Source organism: Gadus macrocephalus, chromosome 12, assembly GCF_031168955.1.
Source record: "Gadus macrocephalus chromosome 12, ASM3116895v1".
Lineage (NCBI taxonomy): Eukaryota > Metazoa > Chordata > Actinopteri > Gadiformes > Gadidae > Gadus > Gadus macrocephalus.
The window spans coordinates 9,492,411-9,515,947 of NC_082393.1; the positions used below are offsets into that span (position 1 = coordinate 9,492,411).

Below are 23,537 nucleotides of genomic sequence, written 5' to 3' on the forward strand. Positions count from 1 at the left end.
GATAGATATGTCTGCTGAGAAGATTGAGGAAAGACTGTTAAACCGTATCGGTGGCTTTCTATGCCAGCATTACCAAGCAGGAAAGATTTTAAAATAAATGGTACAATGTAAAACCTGAAGGCAATTTTTAAACAAAGGAGGAGGCTCACTTGTTGTTTTTGTTAACAAGTGAGCCTCCTCACTTGTTGTTCACTTTCCTACACGTTGAGAAGCACATGACAGACTTTTAAAATACCAGTTGTTTAATGCAAATCAGTAAATGAAATGTACAACATTGTATCACTTTCCAAAGACGAAGTCGTCGCTGCTTCAGCGTAATTATGTTTTCATCATTTGAAGACGGTAGCATCTTCAAATGCAAAAAACTGACTCGGGCTGTGTGTGAATAACATGGAAGCCTCCTTATCAGGTAAAGTCATTTTCACCTACAATGTTCCCGTTCCAGCCCCCCAGCCGCTTGCCAACATATTTCTGCCTTCTAGGAGAGGGGGGGAGAGGGGGAGAGAGAGAGCCTAGAGCTGAAAAGCAGCTTTTGTCTCGGCAGCCTTTCCCTGAGGCCTTGGCCTGCATGCATGCTTGTGGCCCTATCAGCAAATCATAAACTATACACAGCAGGACCCCGAGAGAGAGATTATGGTAGAGAAGAGGAGGAAGGAGAAGAAGGGAGGCACAGGGGTGCAGAATTAAAAAAATATGAAAGGGAACAAAAAGCAGCAAACACTTCAGATAGGATTTTCTGTGCGGGAGGAATTTGCCGGTGGAAAATGGCGGTCACATGTGCTTTGTTGTGTAGGTTTAGAAGCACTAACCTTGACTTGTCATACTGATAAGGTGTATGTGTGTGTTGTGTGTGCATGGTGAGAGAGTTCTGGGGAACTGAAGGGCAATAACATCTCGTTGTGGCACACATGTTTTAAAGCCAATGTGAACGCAACGTAACCTACCGGAGGCCTGAAACCCAAATGGAAGGAAACATTTAAGTATTTGTTTAACTTCATTTGTAACTCAATCTTACAAGACTCGCCGGTTGTGGTGCTCCATGCCTGTCATCTCCCACCCGGCCTCTCCCTAGCAGTTGATCTCAGCAGGGTTTGTCCCTCCCTATCATTAGCTTGTCTGCACTCTTCTGCCCCCCCCCCCACCCCCATATGACTGTTACCCTATGGAATCTCCTGGCTTTCTTCTGGCGTGTTCTGTCAGCATGTTCCTGGGGCCAAACATAACGTAATACTGCAGTGGCCGCAGTCAGCCCCGTACTGAAGGGATGGACGTTTTCTGGGCCTTTGTTGCCATAGGGATATCTTCCTGCGCAGATACAGAACAATTAGGGTGAAGGGATGACCTCACCCCTCAAACTACATGCACACCTTGGGGAGGAAAAATGAATAATTTGACTCCATATACATTGTGAGATGAAAACACTGTCTGTCCCGTGATTTTGCCGTTTCCCGTTAAATTATCAGATTTTTTTTCAGTGTTGTCTTAGTTCTCTAACCCTGTTCCCAAAGGGGGGTTTCTTCAACTTGTATCCACATTGTAGCGAGTTGAAAGCGGCAACACCTGCCGAAACCAGTGGTGGATCTCTCTCCATTCCTGCCATGAGCAATGAGGAGGCACAGACAAAAGAGCATCTCTTTCCTTACGCTAAAAGGGAATACAGTCTTTTCAATCACAGTATGCAAATATTCATACATAATTACATAACTATAAATTGTTGGGACAAATAAACTGTGAGCGATGCAAGGGGGGTTAAGGTGTAAGGGCATAAGAATACACGCCCTTTGTAACACCGACCTGTGATGTTTCCTACATGTGTGATGACTGTCTGCTATGCCAGTTCATCCACATGCACTTCAGTGAAGCAAACAAGCCAATACAATGGAACGGTGAGCAAACGACTGAGTGAAGCTGGGGGACAATGGGGCAAGGGGGTCATGCAATTGTGAGGCGTGGCGACCGGGGCTGAGAAGAGGAGCAGGGGCGGGTTGTTCATGCCTGCGGTGGGACTGAATAGTGGGGTCCTCTTTAGTGTCAAATGAATAACTCCCGAACTAACACAAGAGTCCCAGGGTTCATCAGTTAGCTGAGAGAGAGAGAGAGAGAGAGAGAGAGAGAGAGAGAGAGAGAGAGAGAGAGAGAGAGAGAGAGAGAGAGAGAGAGAGAGAGGAGAGAGAGAGAGAGAGAGAGAGAGAGAGAGAGAGAGAGAGAGAGAGAGAGAGAGAGAGAGAGAGAGAGAGAGAGAGAGAGAGAGAGAGAGAGAGAGAGAGAGAGAGAGAGAGAGAGAGAGAGAGAGAGAGAGAGAGAGAGAGAGAGAGAGAGAGAGAGAGAGAGAGAGAGAGAGATCGATCTTAAAAACAGTCCTTTCCCAAATAGGTTACAACAGATACTCATGGGTATTCTAAAGCGGCACCAACAGGTGGATGTGATTAACAGAGTGCAACAATAGACAATAGATGGAGGTGAGTGGGGTTTGCCTGACCGATGGGCTGGATCCCCGGGTGCTTCTGGAGGAGGCCTCCCCAAATTCCGCCCCCCCTCCAAGCTCAAGCTCCTGAAGACCCCACTGTGTTTGGGAAATTAAGGCAACCACCCCCCTCCCCCTCCTCACCCTGTGGGACGTCCCATGTGTGAAAGGAAGCAAGGGTGTGGGTCGGCTGGGAGTTGAGGGATGGCTGAAAGAGGCAGCTCAAGCAGAAAGACAGGCAGAGGAGGTTAAGAGGAGCCAGGTGTTCCGTGACAAAAACGTAACACACACACACACACACACACACACACACACACACACACACACACACACACACACACACACACACACCCTAATATCTCACAGCTCCCCTCGTCTCCGTATTTATAAACCTGGTTATCTGCCTCACGGAGAGTACAGTTTCCAGCCAGGAAGCCATCCACCTTCCTTGCAAATAATCCATCATGATATCTTCCCACTGGACCCCCTAGTCTTCCTCCCCCCCACCTGGTGCATACATTCTCATAATCCTCACGTTATCCTTTACCGTCTCTCTCCGTCCACGGGGCATAGCCCTGTAATAGTCCTAGGTCATCTCTACTCAGTGTGCTCATGTTGTCTACTAGGGATGTGTCGGTCGCGACTGATTCGTTACAACGAACGAATCCCGAACGTGAACGACAAGAACTGGTTCCCCAAAACAAGAAGAACTGGTTCTTTGATTCTTTTTTTTTAACATAAACCAAACATATGGTCACGAAAATAAAATATACAAACGAACAGAGCTCCGTCTCCCCGCGACTTATATTGATTGAGTCAACAACGTGCTCAAAGATTCAGCCAATGAGAGGTAGCAATGGTGTTGAATGGCACCTGGGTAAACCAATGACAAGGCGGTACCGTCGAATATGCGCGCTTTCTCTGTCTGCCTAACCCTCCATCTGTTCATTGGATAAACGCATTTCCCAATCCCAGGAGTCTTTGCTCCATTCTACATCAATTTAAGAACAAACAAAGAAATTAAACTGCAGTTCGTATTTTTTATTTATGACCATGCAAGTTCTGTAATGCCTGAACAATGAAGAATTAAATGTAAAGTAAAATAAAATTATAAATGTAAAACCATGAATGAAATATAGAGAGTAAGCAAGTGGTATAAATATTGGTGGGACGTTCGATATACTATATAGCAGGCACCTCCAAACGGCGGACTGCGGTCTTGACGGTCCTATCCGGACCCATGACCAATTAAAAAAAATAAAGAATTATACAAAAAAGTTTTTTATTTTTTATTTTTTTTAAGATGTAATCTGACGTAACGAACGAATCAAAACGACCGAATCAAATAAACGAATCGTTATAGTGAACTGAACTGAAAGAACTAGTTCCCGGAAAAGAATAATTTTGCCCATCCCTATTGTCTACTGTGTGTTTTCCTCGTTGCGACCGGAGACCATGGGACCCACTTTTTTCGAAAAGTGAAAAAACTAAAATGGAAGGAATCTTTCGCCAACACTGCCATGTTCTTTTGCTCCTTTCGCTGTGTTGTATGCGTAATCTACAATCTTAGCGTTGACTCAGAAATTCAGCTCTAAACATGACTAGACTACGGGCTAGGCTGCCCACAACCTGGTCTCCCACGTGATGCCCATGGCAGGTGATACCCCAGCAGGCGGAGCCCCATCCAGTTTAGCGGTACAAAGACGCTATTGTGTGTGTGACGTGTGCATGTGTTGGCATGATGTGGAGGAATGCTTGGAAAGGATGTGTACCAAGATTTCAGTACCGTCTGCATTGGTGTGAGTGTGTGTGTTGCCATGGATGATGTGTTGGTTTCCAAGGTTTTTTTGGTTCAAGTCTTGCATGGCCCCGCTTCGTGTTTCGTTGCCTCAGAGCAAGCCGTGGCAGGGGGAAGCTACTGGAGCCCATCCGGAGGGATGAGATGTATGAAGTCTGAATCAACACCAAGTGTCCCTGTCTCTGACTCTCTCTCTCTTTCTCGGTCTCTGTCTCGCTCTGTCTATGGGCCCTATTTTAAGTAGCTTTGTGGGCGGTTCTATGACGATGTTGCTAGTTTACCGGCACATAAATGACTCTTGCGCCCAATCTAAAAAGGGTTGGTCTGAAGTAGCCTAATTACCTGTAAGTTTGGTTTGGAGGTAACGTGCAATAAACCAATGTGCCGTCTCCCATCCCCTTTAAGAGCCATGAGCGCATTTGAATCAGACAAGTTGATATTTTGACAGCGCGTTTGCAGTCTCCCATGAGACAGATGCATGACCACATGAAATTCAAACTTCAAATGGCTCAGTTTATGGCCAAATAATATGGCCTAATTCACACATGGAATAGCGTTTTCTTCAACAACTTCAGAAATACTTAAAATAAATTTCGGCAAAGAAAACTTAACACACATGATATGCGGTAACTGTGGTTCTATTTAATGATGTACGCAATACATTAACAAACATCGTTTCTTACCAGTATTGTATGCATTATCGTTATCGACTTGTGTTCATAATATGCATGTGTCCCCCCGTTAATATACATTGCCATGGACTGTATTATGTGTTACGTGTTTACTTTGCGTGTGTTTAAACAGATGGACGGATGGACGGAAAAGAACGCTCTGCCCCAGTTGCAAAATAGCAATGACACATGCGTCAGTGTAGAAAGTAAATTGCACGCGATGCAAGATAGGGCCCCATGTCTCACTGTCTATCGTTGCTCTCTCTGTCGCTCTCAGTCTCTCTGTCTCTTTCGCTCTCTCTTTCTCACTCTGTCTCTCTGTCTGTGTCTCTCTGCCACTCACTCCTATAATTTTACTCACACACGCACGCCCACATTAGTCATCCCGACCACACTGAAACCCTACTTTTGAATACAGACAGACAGACAGACGTGTTTGTGGTTACAGTGGTCCGGTCGTTCAGAGTCTCAAACCACTTCACTGATAGGGGCTGATGGACAAGAGGCTTTTCCCTGAAATAGTACTAGCCCAAGAACATGACTCCAGCAAGCACTCCAGTGACGCCACACACACACACACACACACACACACACACACACACACACACACACACACACACACACACACACACACACACACACACACACACACACACACACACACACACACACACACACACACACACACACACACACACAACCAGCAACAGTGATAAGAATGCTGCCATAATAGCTGGACCCCTACCGTAACACATGTGTGGCTGTATGTGTGATAAGAGGCTGACCCTATCATAGCCTTATCATTCACAGGAAGTCCTTCAGTGTGTTACTTGCAGAGACCGACTGTTTAACTCATAGCATAACTGAGAATAAGGGCCAGAATCTCTCTTTTTACAACCTTAAGTAGTCTGCATACATCAAAGGAAGTTCTGCTGGCCGAGACCGTAAAAAATATTTAGCAGACAAAATAATTGTATACTCGATGTGGTATCGGTTTGGTCACTGAAAGTTCCATTTGTGAAGACCAATTGAGTCTCCGTGGAGACAGACATATCAAATCACTTAAATCACGGCCACCTTGCTTTTCTGACTAATCACAAGCAATGTTTGCCATGCCGATCTGCAGAGATTTGGGTAAAAAAATGAATGAATTGCCAAAACAGCCGATTGGGCGAGGTGTAGGCTACCTTATGTCAAGTTTCTCCACAATCACCTAATATGTTCTTTCGACCTCGCTGCACTAATTCTTCGCATGTAGGATACTGCGCTCTTAAACGACATACCACGCTTATGTCACGAAGTGCAGTTTCAGAATGATACTTCTGTGCATGTCTGCCTCCAAGTAGTATTCGATTTTTGTGCCTAAGAGAGCCCTGAATTATCCCAAAACATTTCCTATCCATCATTTGATAGTCTGACCTTTCCGTTGTAAGCAGATATTTGACCCACGAACATCAAACAATGTACAACCCTAGAGAAAACCAAACCAAAGAAAAACCCCACTCGTGAGGGAACCAGACTGCCTAAACACTCCTCCCCTCGTTCTTGTTGACAAGAGGTCTGGATGGCTGGCCTCACCCTTGCTATAGGGAGGTGTGTGTGTGTGTGTGTGTGTGTGTGTGTGTGTGTGTGTGTGTGTGTGTGTGTGTGTGTGTGTGTGTGTGTGTGTGTGTGTGTGTGTGTGTGTGTGTGTGTGTGTGTGTGTTAGGGCTTTGACTCCGAACTTCGTGATTCGAATATAATTTCGAATATCAAAAAATAAATCAAAATTCGAACGAATATTAGACAGCCCTTAATATTCGAACCTGTTATAGGCAGGCCAAGAGGGAGAGACGTTGGAGAACCCGACGCAGTCTATACATAATATTGTAATGACCAACCACGGAAGAGGCAGTGAATGAAGTATTGATTAGACAGCGATTTATTAGAAACCTAATAAACCGTTGGAACACGCAAGACCGGTAACCATAGCAACGCCGGTAAACAAACCTTGCAAAGCCCAATCCAGGGCTGAACCCGAATACTCATACTTATAGCATGCATTTTGTAGTACGCCACAAATATAGCGCGTCCGAATGCTCAGTACGCATTGTGTCGTACGGAAAACGTTTCAGAATGCGTACTACCGCCACAGTAAACAACGGTAGGTCACTACTAGGGCTGGGGGTAAACGATTATTTATTAAACGATTAATCGGGCGATTATTTCATCGATTAGTCGACTAATCGAATGACTAATTGGATGGTTATCTATTTCTGTTGCTCGATTAGAAGGTTTGTTGCACAGCAAAAAACCTTCTGCTTTACACAAAATAAAATAAATAAAATAGTTTCACCGTTATACAAAATGAAAGGCCAGCCGTGCTCAAATCTGCCAGTGTGAGTGTGGCCAGTCTGGCCAGGCCAGGCCAATTTGGCCACTTGGGAGAGGTGTGCTGCTACGGTACGGGCCGCTACGGTACAGATGCTAATGAGCCGACACGCGCAGTCGCGCACACGCACGGCTACGCAACCTGAGCTGGATGACGTATAGTCCATGCGACGACCACGGACATAATAAAGGCGACGAGCCTTCTTTCCCATTAAACGGTAAACATATATCCAAATAAGGAACAGACTCAGCAACGTGCGAACTGTGTTCTCTGTGTTGTTGTCCATTGTCAACGAAAATCGTTGACGGAGAAATTTGACTTACCAGACCGGAGTCTGGTACCGAACGAAGAAGAGATGGCTGACCCGACACTACCAACAGCGGCTTAGAAAGACTTCGTAGAAAGCGGCGAAAAGACATTAAAAAGAGTAAAAAAGTAAAGTAAGTAATTAAGTAAAAAGAGACATTTTTAATTTAATAGCAACGATGACAAGACGGAAAACAGGTAACTTATCAAGGTAATTTTGCCGGCATTTGAGGGGAGATACGTCATCTTCAAACATCCGGTGGAGTTTCGGCGGTGTTCGGAAGCGTTCAGAGGCGTTCTACGCATAGCTGTAGACCGTACTACACTGTCAAGTGTAGTACGGTCAAGTAGTAGACACTGAACAGAAATAGTATGTACTAAGTATTCAGCCCAGGTCTTACTGAAGGCATTTAATGGTAATATTATTAATAAATATTCGAATATATTCGAATAATAATATTAATAAACAAACGAACTTCGAATATGATTTTTGGGCAAAAGTCAAAGCACTAGTGTGTGTGTGTGTGTGTGTGTGTGTGTGTGTGTGTGTGTGTGTGTGTGTGTGTGTGTGTGTGTGTGTGTGTGTGTGTGTGTGTGTGTGTGTGTGTGTGTGTGTGTGTGTGTGTGTGTGAGAATAGGTGAGTGCTGCATCCAGTTCTCTACTTAGGTTTTTTAATGTCCCCAGAGACTCCATTCGAATTTAAAAAGTTCAAGTTAGCTTGGAATCACGCGCTTTTACTCAATTTTTTAAAAATATTTAAAACTTTTAAAGATGTTCTACTTTTAAAATATAATTCTTTACAATGGAAGTAAATGGGAGGGCGGCAAAAGCCGTCCACCCATTCTGACACTTCAACTACTACAGACTTTGTAACTTGGTCAATTTTTAACCGTTGACCTTTGTTTAAACATTTATCAGATCAACACAGATGTATCTTCAATTATATCTACAGATTTTCTATATCATTTATACTTTTTTCAGAATCACAGTTTAATAGTTTAATTTCATACCCGCTTCGTATAAGCCACAGCTCAGCTATTCTTTATTTTATCTCAAATGTATGAAAACTTGATCACATTAGTTATCGGTTTAACTCTTCACTTTATTTGTTCACAATTTTAATGGTGTGCATGTTTACATTGTTTACTCCATTTAAACTCTCTCTTCGAATCCCTTCACTTCATTTAAGCCATTTAGCATTTCTTTATGTCTTAAACAATGTGGCTTTACTAAAACATATTTTCAACCTCAATTTGCACTACAGCACTCACCGTATATTCTGCAGGAATTGTATTTTCTAGTTCTATATTGGCCACTTATGTGCATTGTGCATGTTTAGCCACGTGTATGCCTGCTTCTTGGTCTCTATACAAGCTAAGCAGGCTTATTGTAAGGATGATGGAAAATGACCTACAGTAAAAGCTGTGCTATTCAGGGAGAGACAGGGAGAAGATGATAAAACCCCCAAAAAACAAGATGGAGCAGAAGGGGTAGAAAAGAGGCCAGGATGAAGAAATAAGTTGCACTGAGACAAAGAGAGGGAGGGAGGGGGGCGGAGGTGAGGGGACCAGTATAGCAAGGGTGTGCACGCAGGGGGCAAAAGATTATAGAACTGCACGGGTCGGCTCTAGAAATGACTTTTCCATGACTCCAGGTATGTGATTCTGGCTGAGCCCTGGGATATCCTCTGTTTATGCTCAGGCAAAGACCCATAGATTAGGTGGCCTGGTATTCGCCTGATTAAAATGACCTCCTTGTGTAAACAGCCGGCCAGAGGAGAGCTGGTGAGCACACATGGGGGTGAGTGGGGGGGGAGGAGAGGACTTTCGGGACCTCAGAGGTGGCTAACACACACACACACACACACACACACACACACACACACACACACACACACACACGTTTATATCATAGCTTGTTTAACTACAAGTTTGAAGAGGAGTCCATCTACCTGCTTTTGAGACCACCAGTGCCTTTTGTGTGTGTGTGTGTGTGTGTGTGTGTGTGTGTGTGTGTGTGTGTGTGTGTGTGTGTGTGTGTGTGTGTGTGTGTGTGTGTGTGTGTGTGTGTGTGTGTGTGTGTGTGTGTGTGTGTGTTGCGAGGCTAACTAATACAGTTGTGCAGTCGTAGTGATTTCATCTCCCATAGGATTCACGTCTGGATCCCAGCTTTCACAGAATGATCGTTTTACCTGTGTGTGTGTGTGTGTGTGTGTGTGTGTGTGTGTGTGTGTGTGTGTGTGTGTGTGTGTGTGTGTGTGTGTGTGTGTGTGTGTGTGTGTGTGTGTGTGTGTGTGTGTGGTCATCATGCGCTTAACGACTGAGATCCAGCTCCATCCACACCGCATTGCATCACTAACTACCGTCTACCCATTCTGACCCCCCCCGCCCCCCTCCAACACAGTAAATCCCAAGCCAGGCTAGCTGCCCCTCACACCACCACCTCGACCACCACCACACTACAGAACAGTACATTAACACAGTTGAGCCTGCTAGCCTCCACCCAGAGACCCCCTGTCCTCCTCGGCAGGACCGAACATTCACTTACACACTGTGCCGGACTGCTTCATCTTCATCTTCTTCTGCTTCGATTCGTCCCCGAGAATAATTTACCTTTGTGTTATTTTTTAAGGGTGGGGAGGGGAAGGCAGTGTGGGCAACGCAGTAGGGGTGAGCAGAGAAGGGGAGAGTAGGGGAACTGAATATCTTTATAGGTTCATGATGGATGTACTTGTATGCAATTTGGCCTATTGATCCTGGTGGTAATACGCATTTATTTTGTTTATTCTGTGTTTAAATGAAAAGAGATTTACCCTCAAAGATGTTTGAGGTCTGTGGAGGACAAACCGCACTAGTCTTCACTCCTTTCTTCACTAAAAACATATCGGCTTGGATCAGATCCTTTGTACAATATGGATCCATTTCCTTCTGGCAATTGAATCTCCTTCCACACAACCTTTTGCACAATCATATTCTTGGGAAACTTTTTCCACCATGGGACATGTACTATGTGATATACAGTACATACCATGGGATATGTACTACGTGATATATAGAACATACCATTAGATATTAGGGCTGTAACGATACACAAACTCACGATTCGGTTTGTATCACGATTTTTGACCCACGGTTCGATACATCCCACGATTTTTTTAAATTTAAAAAGCATTTTATTTGAACAACACTTATACCAATTAACTTAATGTAACATTTAATAACAAATAATTTGGAACACTGAACAGATTTGAACAGAAAGAATACTATTAAAGTATAGCTAAATTAATGAAGAAATAAACAAAGATTGCAGTTGGAGGATGCTTTTTGCTGGTAGGCAAAAACCCTCAACTTAGGGCTGTGCAATTAATCGAATTTCGATCGCGATATCAATTTTGGGGTCAAACGATCTCCAAACTCGTATAATCGAGTTGAAACGATTAATTTGACATTTTCCATTTTAAAGTAGGCCTAGAGAGTTTATGAAAGTTTATGAAAGAGACGCGCATGCGAAAGCATTCAACGCGGCGAGAGGGAGTACAATCTAACAGGCGTGCTGCATCAGGAAGTATGCCGTTGGCAGGAGGCGGGACATGCCAGTGAACCGCCAATCAGCAGCATCGACTGTTGACAGACATGTTGGAGTAGACCTACCGCGTGGAATCTAAAGTTTCAGTAACGTTACAGTTTGATGAACGATAACAAGCTCCTATAGCAGACTTTAACTAAGAGTTCTTTAAGGCAGAACTGCCAAGTACATCTTGTATATGTATTTCTGTTTAACAACAATATGATTTTTATTAGCCATGTGTTTGTTATGGCTTTGTGACTTTTAACTTTGCTATGGAGAAATGCTGGGACCGTTGTTCTCTAGACATTAAATAGGTTAAGTTAATTTTGGATACTTATACGTGTTTCTGTGATATTTGATTGTCTTAATATATTGTATTCATGAAATGTTTTATAAAAATCAAATGTTAGATTCAGAATGTTGTGGCAGACAGTACACTTACACACGAAAAAGGTTTTATTTTGGATACTTATAATATACGTGTTTCTATGTCATAATTGATTGTATCAATAAATGCATGTTTTCAAACTCAAAAATAATCGTTTGAATAATCGTGATATCAATATTGACCAAAATAATCGTGATTATGATTTTTCCCATAATCGAGCAGCCCTACCTCAACTGTTTGGTTGGTTTAGTCAAATATCCTTATTAGCGCTTCTTATTAGGCTATGTAGCTTAAATAATGACATAATCAGGCCGTATAGAATGCAACATGTTTAATAGCCTAACTTTCAATAGATGGGGAAAAACATGAACGTCTAACTTGAACGTCGCAATAACAAGGCATAGTGTTACGAGTAGCATATGTGTGTGCGCAAGAATGGCAGCGTGCGTATGCGTGTGTGAGTGACGTCAGCGAGTGAGTGGACGAGCGAGGAGAGCGAGCGGTAGCGCGTGTGTCTAGTGAAGAAGCGAACGAGTCCGGTAGAATAAAGTACCCATCCTGTCAATAATCGGTGGCCACTTCATTCCGACCTATAAGCAGACAAACTGCCAGTCAAATTACACAAAACAATAGAGACAGGATCACACAGGCAATTTTTTTCACGCTTGGCCCACTCTGGATAAATGTCGTTAATATCGCATATGAGGACTTCGACGGCTGTGGAGAAATGCAATCCTCCGTAGCCACGGAGAGCTGTCATCACAGAGAGGGCATCTCGTCGCATACTTACGGCATCGATAGGAGGGGGCGCTGTCAGCAGACTATTATTCAGACAAATTATTAGCAAATTTCAATCAGACAATTTGACCGGAGAGTTAGAAAGGGCATATCGCGCTTCTGCCTTCTCACACCGCGAGACAGGTTCGTGGCTTTAAGTGTCGCGATTTCGGTTTCGATACGCGTATCTTTACAGCCCTATTAGATATGTATGTGATATATAGTACATACCATTGGACATGTACTAGGTGATATATAGTACTTACCATGAGACTTGTACTATGAGCGCGTTTCGACTGAGGGACATCTTGGAAAGCGGCTCAGTGTTTTGGCTACGCCCACTCACTTAGTTCCCCTCGATGTCTGTTCCCATACAGGAACCTTTGTAGCGGCTAAAATGTGAAGTAATTCGTTCTGCGACACTTTTTGTCTTGCACGATTATTAGGGGTCCGAGCAAAGCTGCTCGGGCCGCTATTGTTTCTGTAACGTTTTTTTCCCCCCTCACATTTGTAAAAGTCAAATTTGTGGTACTGCACCCAAAGGTGGCGCTATTGTAAAAAAATCATGAATTTGGCTTATATCTCCTCACCAGATTGACCTGGAATCAAAATATATTAATATTCTTTCAGAATATCAATCTCTAGAATCAGACGCATTTATAAAACCCTGCCTACAAAAAAATAAAAAATTCACCAAAATCGCCACATAGAATCTTTAGACCAATCCTCACAAAAATCATCGAACAGAATTTGTTTTACTTAGTTCCATTTGAGAAATATTGGCCAATAATGTTGGAGCAGTTAGCCCTTTTTCTTATATGACCATTTTGTTATTGTATAAAAAAAACATACAACTATTATTAGGTGGATACCAATGCCCTCCACTACTAATAAACCCAAATTGTGGTACTGCACCCAAAGGTGGCGCTATTTAAAAAAAAATATGAACTAGCCTTATTTCTCCTTATGAGATTGACCTAGACTCAAACAATTTTTTGCATATTAATCTCTCAAATCAGATGCATCTTTTTCACCCTGGTCTTCTGCTCTAAAAATGTTTACTTTTCCCACAATTTCATAGAAAAGCCAAACGTCCACAGTCTCAACCCATTTTGCCTATATGTCCGTTTGGTTATTGTATAACTACCATACGGCTATGGTGGATACCATTAACCGTGCAAATGTTCACTTTTATGAAAGCCCTTAATTCTCTTGTGAAATGTGTGCTTGGAGTTTTCTTGATGTGTGCTTATCAATCGACATGTTCATTATGTGAATGAGGCTTCATGGAGTTCAGGAATGTCAGTGGCTCTAAGGGATAATGCCGTGTACTGGTGATCCTTAGGTTGAGAGTTTGAATCTTGATTAGAGCATTATGAAGAAGCTGAACATGACCTTCTGTCATTGCCATTAATTTAAGAAACACAACATTGAACAGCACCTGAAATTCATCAGGCAATCAACATTCCGGCTCATTAGTTTCCAAGAATCGGTCTGCCAAGACACAGCATGGCATTAAGGGAAACTCCTTCCTTAACCATTTTTCCTTCATAATGAGCTCTGTCACATGAATATTTCTTCTGTTAGTGTTCTTGGCAACAAATGTTAAATTTCCCCAGAATTTCAACGATTTTTCAGGTATATGCTTTTAAGAAAGCGCTTAATTCATTTGAGAAATGTTTGCTTGGAGTTTTCTGGATGGTGTGTGCTTATCAATAGACATTTTCACCATGTGAATGAGGCTAGATGTCAGTGGCTCAATGGGATAATGCCTTGTGCTGGTGATCCTTAGTTTGAGAGTTTGAATCCCGATTAGTTACGAACATGCTGAACATGACATTCAGCATTGCTCTGCAGCCCAGTCACCTGAAAGCCAAGGCACAGTATGCAATAAGGGGACTATCAACATCTTTCCTCCAAAATTATGTCATATTTATTTATCTTCCATGTGTTCTTGACTTTTCATTTTGCTCGGACCCTGTTAATCACCGCTTGCGGTTTTATTTTTATTTATTCTTGCTTGATCATCTGCTTGTCTCCGTCTGCTTTTTTAAAATTGCCGCTGTTTATGTTGTGGCTGTGTCGAGTTCTACTCACGTCATATCCCGCCTTAATCATATGCCGTACTCACGCATATCGTGCCTCAACGTATCTAAGGCCTAAAAAAAAAAAAAATTGGTTCCTGTTGGTTGTCAGTTGAGGTCATGGGTAGGTAGGGAATTTATTTTATTATTTTATTTAATTTTTTCCAGCGGCAGCGAATGATAGGTAGGTTGTTTTCATTAAAAAACGAGAAAATTCGCTCATCCTTGTACAGAATGAAGAGGTGCTGTACCAAGACGTGATTATAGTTTGCATAAAAAAAATAAAAAAAAGCTTCTTTTTATTTTTTATTTTTAAAGCTCATAAAATCATTTGGGTCGCACATAAATTGACAGGGTCGGTCGGAAACAGGAACCAAACAAAACAATTTTTTAGGCCTAATCAGCGTCGACTAGTTAGGAGCTGGTCAGTGGCATCTCAGAAAGCTCCTACCCTGAGGCAGATACTACCTGAGCCGCTGACTGAGCTGCTAAACTTCTTCTAACGCTTTGCAAAAAATTTACTCATTCTGGCCTTGTGAGTTAGTTCCTTTGAAAAACAACCCAAAAACAGGCCGGTGATCAAGTTGAAATTTTGCATTTTATCCCCCCCCCCCCGCACCACTTCTGATAGATCCAAAAAGGAAGACAAGGAAAGATTGGCTCTGGGTCTGTGGGGCAGAGGAAGGGGCACACACCCGGACAAAGAGGAGCAGCCCGCATGGAATGCCGATCTCCTGCTGAGAGGGGGGGGCAGGGGGGGGGTGAGGGTTGAAGTCCTTTGTAAACTCACCAGTATCTCACTTTCCTCCTGCATTGCTTAGGGTGCCCTGCATTACCAATGGCTGCTACGCCCCGTGGTGGTCTGGCTAGTCTCTATCCAGCTAATGAGGTGTTTGGTGTTATTGAGACCGCTGTGTGTGTGTGTGTGTGTGTGTGTGTGTGTGTGTGTGTGTGTGTGTGTGTGTGTGTGTGTGTGTGTGTGTGTGTGTGTGCATGCAGACCTGACTACTGCTCAGCTTTGCTGAATCAACGCGTCCAGTATTTTCCTTTGTTTTCTTTGGATGTTATTTTTTTCTATGTCCTGGCAGAGCAGAAATGCACCACCATGCAAGTGTATTGTTCAGGACTTGGTTGAGCTAGCAAAGGTTTAAAGATTCTAGGATAAGAAATGAATGCAGGATGAGATAATAATACTTTTGATAAAATTCGTCCTCCTCCAGGCGTTTGACACAATACTGCTCAGCGCCTCGAATGGGACAGGAACCTTTGAACCGGGTGCATGCCCGCGCTGGCCCGTGTAACCCCTTGGCTTCTCGTGGCGACAGTGAATTATCCGTTCACGCACGTCCGTCTGTCTGCGTCAATAGATGCAGTGGGGGGAGGGGTGGGGGTGGGGTGTAGATGTAAAGAAATGTTCTGTTGGCCGTGATTCAAAGCAGAAACCCTGAGCCATATGTGTGAGGCTTGCAGCATTTCTGTGACCCCCCCCCCCCCCTTCCTAGATATAAACCAGACAGTCAGGGACCTGGGGAACATGAGCTCACATAGGTTTTAGATGAATAGAAAATACATTGTGGGCTTAACTCCCATTGGAGGAGCACTGTGGCTGGCAGAGACCTAGATCCTTTATCAGTGTCATAATACGACGTGAAACCTTTGCAACGTTTTGGCAGCTTCCACGTTTCTGTGCCATTGACAAGAGAGGGTTAACACGTTGAGGACCCCGGATGAACTGACTGAGCGAGGGTGGGTCCAGGGGAAGTCCAATGTGGCGCCATTTTCATCATCAGGGGGGGGGGGGGGGGGGGGGGGAATCTTCATGCATAATAAATGTATGCGTGTCATTGTTAGTTCTACATTAATTTCCGCTACCAGCCAGGTGGTGTTTACAATGCATTTCCTTTTGAGTTGTCACAGTTTCCTCAAGGACTCTTCCCGACCAAAACAAACCAATATGGCACAGTCCATACTCAATGAGTGGTGTCAGAAACGACTACCCGTTAAGTCCATATATTCCTGATCCAGAGAGAGGCCATTCCACACTGCCACAGAATGGCTGCATCTGAACCACTTCCTGTGCTACTTCCTTCACCCAGGCTCCTGGGCTAGACTTGTGCAATTACAAATCATCCAGGGGGCTTGATGGTTGTGGTGGAGGCGGGAGGGTCACCTCCCTGGACGGGGGGGGGGGGTGGTGGGGGGGGGTTTGGTGGCAGTGACCCATCACTCAGGGGGGCATGTAGACTTTCTACTAATTTCTCACAAGACCCAGGCCCCTCTCTGTTTCCCTGAGTGTTGACAAAGACATTAAACACCCACGTTTCTTGTTCGGAAAAACCAGCAACAGCTTTAAGGTTAATTTCAATGGATGTCAACTGTGAGAGAAAGATGCAAACAGTGTTTGGCTTACGCACTTCAGGTTTATTTGTTATTTTATGGCCAATTTGATAATATATGATTAGTGCATTAAGTTTTTAATTCACTAATCATCTGCTACATTGAACTCTCTTAATTTTTAATGAATATCATTGAATATATTATTATTCATATTCATACTATTATTTATGCATGTATGTATGTATGTATGTATGTATGTATGTATGTATGTATGTATGTATGTATGTATGTATGTATGTATGTATGTATGTATTGTATGTATGTATGTATGTATGTATGTATGTATGTATTTATTTGTTTGAATTATTTGTTCTTTTCTCATTCTTTTTTTATTGCAACATCGTCAAGTTACAGATAATACAACAGGTTGCCTAATACTTTTTAATAGTTTAACTCAACTATCCCTCTGCCCCCCTTCCCCCCACCCCTCTCTCCACCCTCCTCCCCTTCACCAACCAACCATCAGAGTAATACAGACATCTAAAAACAACCGGTACAGCAAATATAGCATCCCTATTTAGTCAAAGGATCTTTTAAGCTAGATATCATTGGTCCACATTAAAATTGTGTTTGGTCGTGCACCATTTACACTTGTCATCTTGCACAGTAAGAAAGCTGCGGGTTTTCTCCGTAAGGGAAAGGTTGGAATCATCATTTAGGAGATGTACAGCAGGATCCATACAATTGTGCTCTCATTAGTTCTTCAAGGGTATTAAAGGGCTCATGTCATGCCACCAGGTGTGGGTGTGATTAGCTGGTACAAGCCGTTTGGCACAGGGAAGGAATGATTTTCATAGTGACATCACAAGTGGGTGTGTCCACCCAGATATATGAAGGATAGATGAGCAACACAGTCCACTGGGTAGGCTGGTAGACTGATCTATCGAGCATACATCTAGGTTTAAGTTTTGGGTCTTGTGGAGAAGAAGGCATAGTCTTTAGCAGATGGATTATGCACCCTCCACATATCAGTTAAGATTAAGTCCTTTATAAAGATTCTTGAGAACTTGCGAGAGTGGAAGAAGATTTATCATTGCATTTGTTTACAGAAGCATTCATATCCAAACCAATATATAGTTGGTATTGTAATCACTTAAGTTCAATTATTGTGAAGTAAGAGAGGGAAAGAATTCTGTGTTGAATTTAGTTTGGGCATATATGCTAATGAATGCTACTTTTTTGACCTGAATGGACACAGAGCAAAAAGCCATTCATTATCTGAGCCAATCCTTTCAATTAATACATTTATGCTACGTCTCATTAATACCATAACTCCTTTTGTACGAATACCTTCAGCTGATTCCACAATAGGTTTATAAAAACTATGTAAATGTCACTAAACACTAACCCCCCCCTCGCCTCAATTCATCTCAAATGTATTATAACCAGCATGGTATTTATTAACTGATTGCACTATATATTTATGTCATATTTGACACACTGTACACTTTTAAGAGTCAGTTCTCCATTTATAAACATGCACTTTGCATATTTTATACATATGTATTTAAATGTGTGTATTTGTAGACACCTGTGCTTGTGTGTATTGTCTGCCAGGTAGCAATGCTGTATTTTTGTTATTGTTTATTTTTTTATTTTTTTTGGACATGGCCCTGCACCTAGCAACAATGCTGCTGCTAGGTGCCCTCAATTGCCCCCTGGGGACAAATAACGTTTTTTTTTTTTTTTTAATTTTTAACATGACAAAAACAAAGCAAAACAAAGAAGTTGAAGTGGTTCCCATATAGACAGTCGTATCAATATACAAGCATAACAAAACAGAACACCTGGTCAAACCCCTGAATCTATATAGTTAAGACTATTCTAATCCCCAAAATAGCCTTGTCAGGCTCTTGCAATGCTTAAGGACGAGGTCAAAAACTTTTAACTAGAGCCTTTTCTCACAGAGCTTCCATCTCTGTGGCAATCGCATGGTTGATAAGCATAGCTATTTCTTCAGGAGTACCGCTAGTTTGGTGTCCTCTGCTGGAATCTTGTTTTTTAATTGCACTTGAATACTTTTTTCAGGCCATGTCTCAAGTTAATTATTTATTCAAATTAAATCTTCACTAATGTCTATGAGACAGACTGAACCCGAAATAAATAGGGTTTTATGTCAGAGCTCAGTGTCTTGCTGCCATCTTGTTTTGTGCCTCACCGCAAGTCTGTTTATGAATTATTGTTGATTATTATTATTATACATTGTTGGTCGGACATCTTGGGTGACTTAAGATTGTGGTGAGGGTTGATAAGAGACTGGATTTATTAAACGATCCAGAATGTTGGGAGGGAGCTCTCTGGAACTGTGGGGTCAGTGTTCAGCTCTGTGGCCCAGCTCTGAGCTCCTGCCGTGTGTTAAGGAGACACCCTCCTGTGGAGAAGGCTGGCTAGCACGTTGGCACAACACAAAGGAGCCCTTTGGTGTGCTGACAGGTCAGAGGCCAAGAAGATGGGTTTGTCTGCGTAAGTGTGTGTGTTTGTGTGTGTGGTTCTACACAGAAAGCATTGTGTCATACTTTGGCAATTAACCAAAAGTTGACTATGAATAGATGGGCCCCTGCTTGCTGATAGGCCTCATCATAAAAGAAAGTCAGCCGTGTGTGTGTGTGTGTGTGTGTGTGTGTGTGTGTGTGTGTGTGTGTGTGTGTGTGTGTGTGTGTGTGTGTGTGTGTGTGTGTGTGTGTGTGTGTGTGTGTGTGTAATATGAAGAGGGTTACGGGGAACTGAGCAAAGAGCACATCAGACCATTAAATCCGACCTCTGACTGCTTTAGGATTCCTCGTCAACCATGGCCTGGAAAACCAGCGTACACCAGCCTGCTTAAGTGATCTGGAAAACCAGCGTACACCAGCCTGCTTAAGTGATCTGGTATATTAACAGCACAAAAGGGCATTTAGTTATACAATTCAGACCAAGATTAGTACTTAGAAGTATGCAATTTTATTGGTTTCAAAATATTCTTCCATTCGCAATCTCAGCGAAAGGAAAATCTTTTACTTTAAGCCTGCTTTGGACCAAGAGGAAAACCAATATATAGGAGCTAATATCCAGTCTTACCCTTCCCATAAGCCACATCTCTCTCTCTCTGTGCTCTGTGTGCAGGTCAATCCCAGGAGGTCACAATCCCGCAAGTGGGATGTAATAAGATAATACGCAATTAATACTAAGCAGAAGACTTTGTGTCACAGTTCCCCAGGGAACCTTGAAATGTACCTTGAAAATAGGACCAAGAACTGAAAGTTATAAGAAAGCAGATTGAAAAGTAAGGGAAAATACCATATCACATCAGAAATGTAACAAAGAATTGATATTGTATGTTTAATACAACTTTGGGCTCTCTCCCTCTATCTTCCTCTCCAATCATCTCACCACACGCCTCTCCCTCTATCGATCTCGCTCCCCTGTTTTTTTTTTATCTTCCTCTGCATGTATCCATTTTTTAATTAATTGATTAATTTATCAATTGTATTAATGCATCTTTAGTGTGTGTGTGTGTGTGTGTGTGTGTGTGTGTGTGTCGTGTGTGTGTGTGTGTGTGTGTGTGTGTGTGTGCGTGTGCGTGTGTGTGTGTGTGTGTGTGTGTGCTGTTAGTCTGTTGGTCTGTTGGTCATTTAGGATATGATGGGTTGGTGGTAGGGCTGGGTGATTAATCGATTTTGATCGTGATCTCGATTTTAGCGATCACAAAACTAATATTTATTTAAAAAAAATCAGAACAGCTGGGTACATATTTCTGCGTTATTTTATTTAACATTTTCATTTTTGACCATTTTGTGTATTTTTTTAAGGCGAAATTTCAAAGTTCTCAGTTACAAAGGGTTTTTTGAGAGAGACATGCTGAATGATTTCATCATGTTTTCAAATTCAAAAATATTCGTTAGAATAATCGTGAATTCAATATTGATCGTGTATATGATTTTTTTCCATAATCAAGCAGCCTTAGTGTGATGGGTTTTTTGGTAATCTCTTTTGGTTTTAAGATGCACATTTTGACCAAAAAATTGACATGTACAACCCTGACAAGAAACTACATTTCTGTTTTTGCTGAGTGGACCTCTCATTCATTTTGATTTGTGTTTCCCAAACTGACAGGTGGAACCCCGTTTTTCTTCTTGGCAATAGAACCAAAGAAATGCCAATGAAGCAAGCAAAAAATGTCCAACACATGTATAAATCAGTTGAGGACAAAAAACGTGTACTGAAAAGATTATCTAAAGACGTCAGACTTTTCCAGAAACAACACCTAATGTCGATTTCATGTTGCAGTAGCAGTCTGTGTCTCCCGTCTCTGTTTAATACCATTGATTACAATTTTCTCTCTCTCTACTCTCCTCCTCCCCCCCCCCAGAAGTTTTCTTGTGGCCGGCGACGTCTTCGGGACAGGGCTCTGTGAAAGGACGCAGTGTGCGCCGCCGTCTGCCTAGCTTCACTCTAGCACTGATGCTGTTCATTAAAACCCCTTTGTTTCAAGCAGAGGCGCCCGAGGCGGTGGCACCTTGATGGATTTGGTATGTTATTAGGGGAGACACGACACTCCCCCCTCCCCAAACGAGGCCATCCGTGAGGCATGCGGTTGTTTGTGGGGTTCTGTGTGAAAGGGGGCTCTCATTTTTGATCTGGCAAAACGTTGTCAAGTTGAACAGATATCTTAGTCATAAATTAGTTACACTCGATATTTTATCAATTGATTTAAAATATGTATATATATGTCTCAGTATACATAAAAGCGCTTTTTAACATTTTGGTAACTAACAAACCAATCACATCGTATGAAACGCACAATGCCCCGCAGTCCGCTAGCACGAGAAGCTGATCCCCCGCTGGAAGATCTTTCATGATTCTCTTGGAAGACAAGGACCCCCTTTTTAGAGTTGCAGAAAGGCCTCTGGTGGGTTCTTCATTAGCTTCTGAACTCTGGCCAGGGCAGAGCGGGGTACCCTGGCCAATGCCGAACAGTGGCTCTGCTCATTACCGCACAGCCGACCCCCTTTTCGGTTTTGTTCCTCTTTGTGAGGAAGAAGGGCCGGCAGTGGACTTAGAGCTCAGCAGGACGTCCGGGAGATCGGCCATTTAGGGGGGGGGGGGGGCTCGGATACACACAGAGACCCCAACGCAAGGATTTCTACATTCACACAGAGGCGTAGCTCAAAATTCTGGGCTCTATACAAGAAGTCTTGATCTTGTAGGCTATACCACGCACAAACGTAAACCCCAATGGCGCGTTTTCTTGCTGGAAATACACTATTTTGAGTTTGTGTCAGCTAAAGATGAGAATATAATCATTATTATTTCTTTTTTGCTCTACTTTATTTAGGTTTTTGTTTAGCTCTCTAGATTCAAGGACACTACATCAAATTTGAAGAAAAAATTGGAGCGCAATAAGGCTGCATTGGCATGTAGGAGAATCTGCGGCAGACACTTATGCACCGTTTTGTTTTGTCAAACCACTCTGATGCAGGTTCAGTGTTCATAAAACATGTTAAAAAGACTGTCAGGTCAAGAAACACAGTCTTTATTTTATATTTTATAGAGATGTTTATGTTATGAATTCAGAAAAGCATATTTTAATTGTATGTATTTTTTCAGGAAATTGTTTTTAAGTTTAACTTAAATTGTCAGGAGATGCATTGTTAACGTTGCACTTCCAATAAAGTGAGTATTGGCAAAACCGGCATAAAAACGTATAATGTAATGTAATCTAACTTAGTTACTTTTAAAATCGAGTAATCAGTAATCAGATTACTTTTGTGGCAACTCTGCTCAACACACCCGGACTCATTCAAATGTATTTATTTTTGTAAATTGTTTATAGATTCATGGTGTGATCCATGTGTGTCGAAAGGTGATTTTCAGTCTGAGCTTTTGACAGAATTAAAAATCGCATCTTGTTGGAAGCCGAACGTTGTGGAGCCAACCTACACGTTTATCTATGGTTTGCCACATACATTTCTTCGCTCTCTAAGAATGATTGGAACATGTTTGGCCACCCATAGTCTGTTATAAACACAGGAGGCTCAAGGTCCGTCTCACACACTCATGTAGGGCCGTACTGAGGATTGGCTCTTCTGGCATGAACATACACACACAGGCTTTCAGTGTAGCAGCACCCATTGAGTTGCAAATGGCTTTTGTACCTGGACACGTGTAATCTGTCTGTTCACACATAAACGTGTGTGTGTGTGTGTGTGTGTGTGTGTGTGTGTGTGTGTGTGTGTGTGTCACCATAATAATAATCCAAGGCTTATATACCAGGGCTCCAGAGTGCGCCTAATTTGGGCGCACATGCGCCTAGAATTCGGGGTAGTGCGACCAAATATTTTATTTGGGCGCACCGGTGCGACTGAAAATGTATCTGGTATAATTATTATTATTTATTTTTTTACAGAGCAGTCTATTCATAATATTGTAATAACCACGGAAGAGGCAGTGAATAAAGTATTGATTAGACAGCGATTTATTAGACACCTAATAAACCGTTGGAACACGCAAGACCCGTAACAATAGCAACGCCGGTAAACAAACCCACGAAGCCCAATCCAGGGGCCTGTACTACGAAGCTCGATTAGAGGGTTAGCGAGGTATGTTGAGCTGAAAGCCTGGGTTAGCTGTACCATGAAAGTCGATCTCTTTAAGCGTCGCTGTATCACCATGGTGACTGACCCTACATGCCCACTACCTCCGTCAGTCAACGGACGTGGGAAGGCGTGGCTGAC

At 42.7% G+C, this 23,537-nt stretch overlaps 1 protein-coding gene and 1 long non-coding RNA gene across 2 annotated transcripts in view; one reads left to right on the forward strand and one right to left on the reverse strand.

The window, feature by feature from the left end:
* The window catches only part of ror1 (receptor tyrosine kinase-like orphan receptor 1), a 157,052-nt gene that overhangs the window by 13,071 nt on the left and 120,444 nt on the right, over positions 1 to 23,537 (forward strand). The window lies entirely within an intron of this gene.
* LOC132469248 (uncharacterized) lies at positions 10,744 to 12,555 on the reverse strand. The gene is made up of 2 exons (XR_009528383.1): positions 11,795 to 12,555; positions 10,744 to 10,953 (listed from the first exon to the last, which is right to left on the reverse strand). It is a non-coding gene; the product is annotated as an uncharacterized LOC132469248 (long non-coding RNA).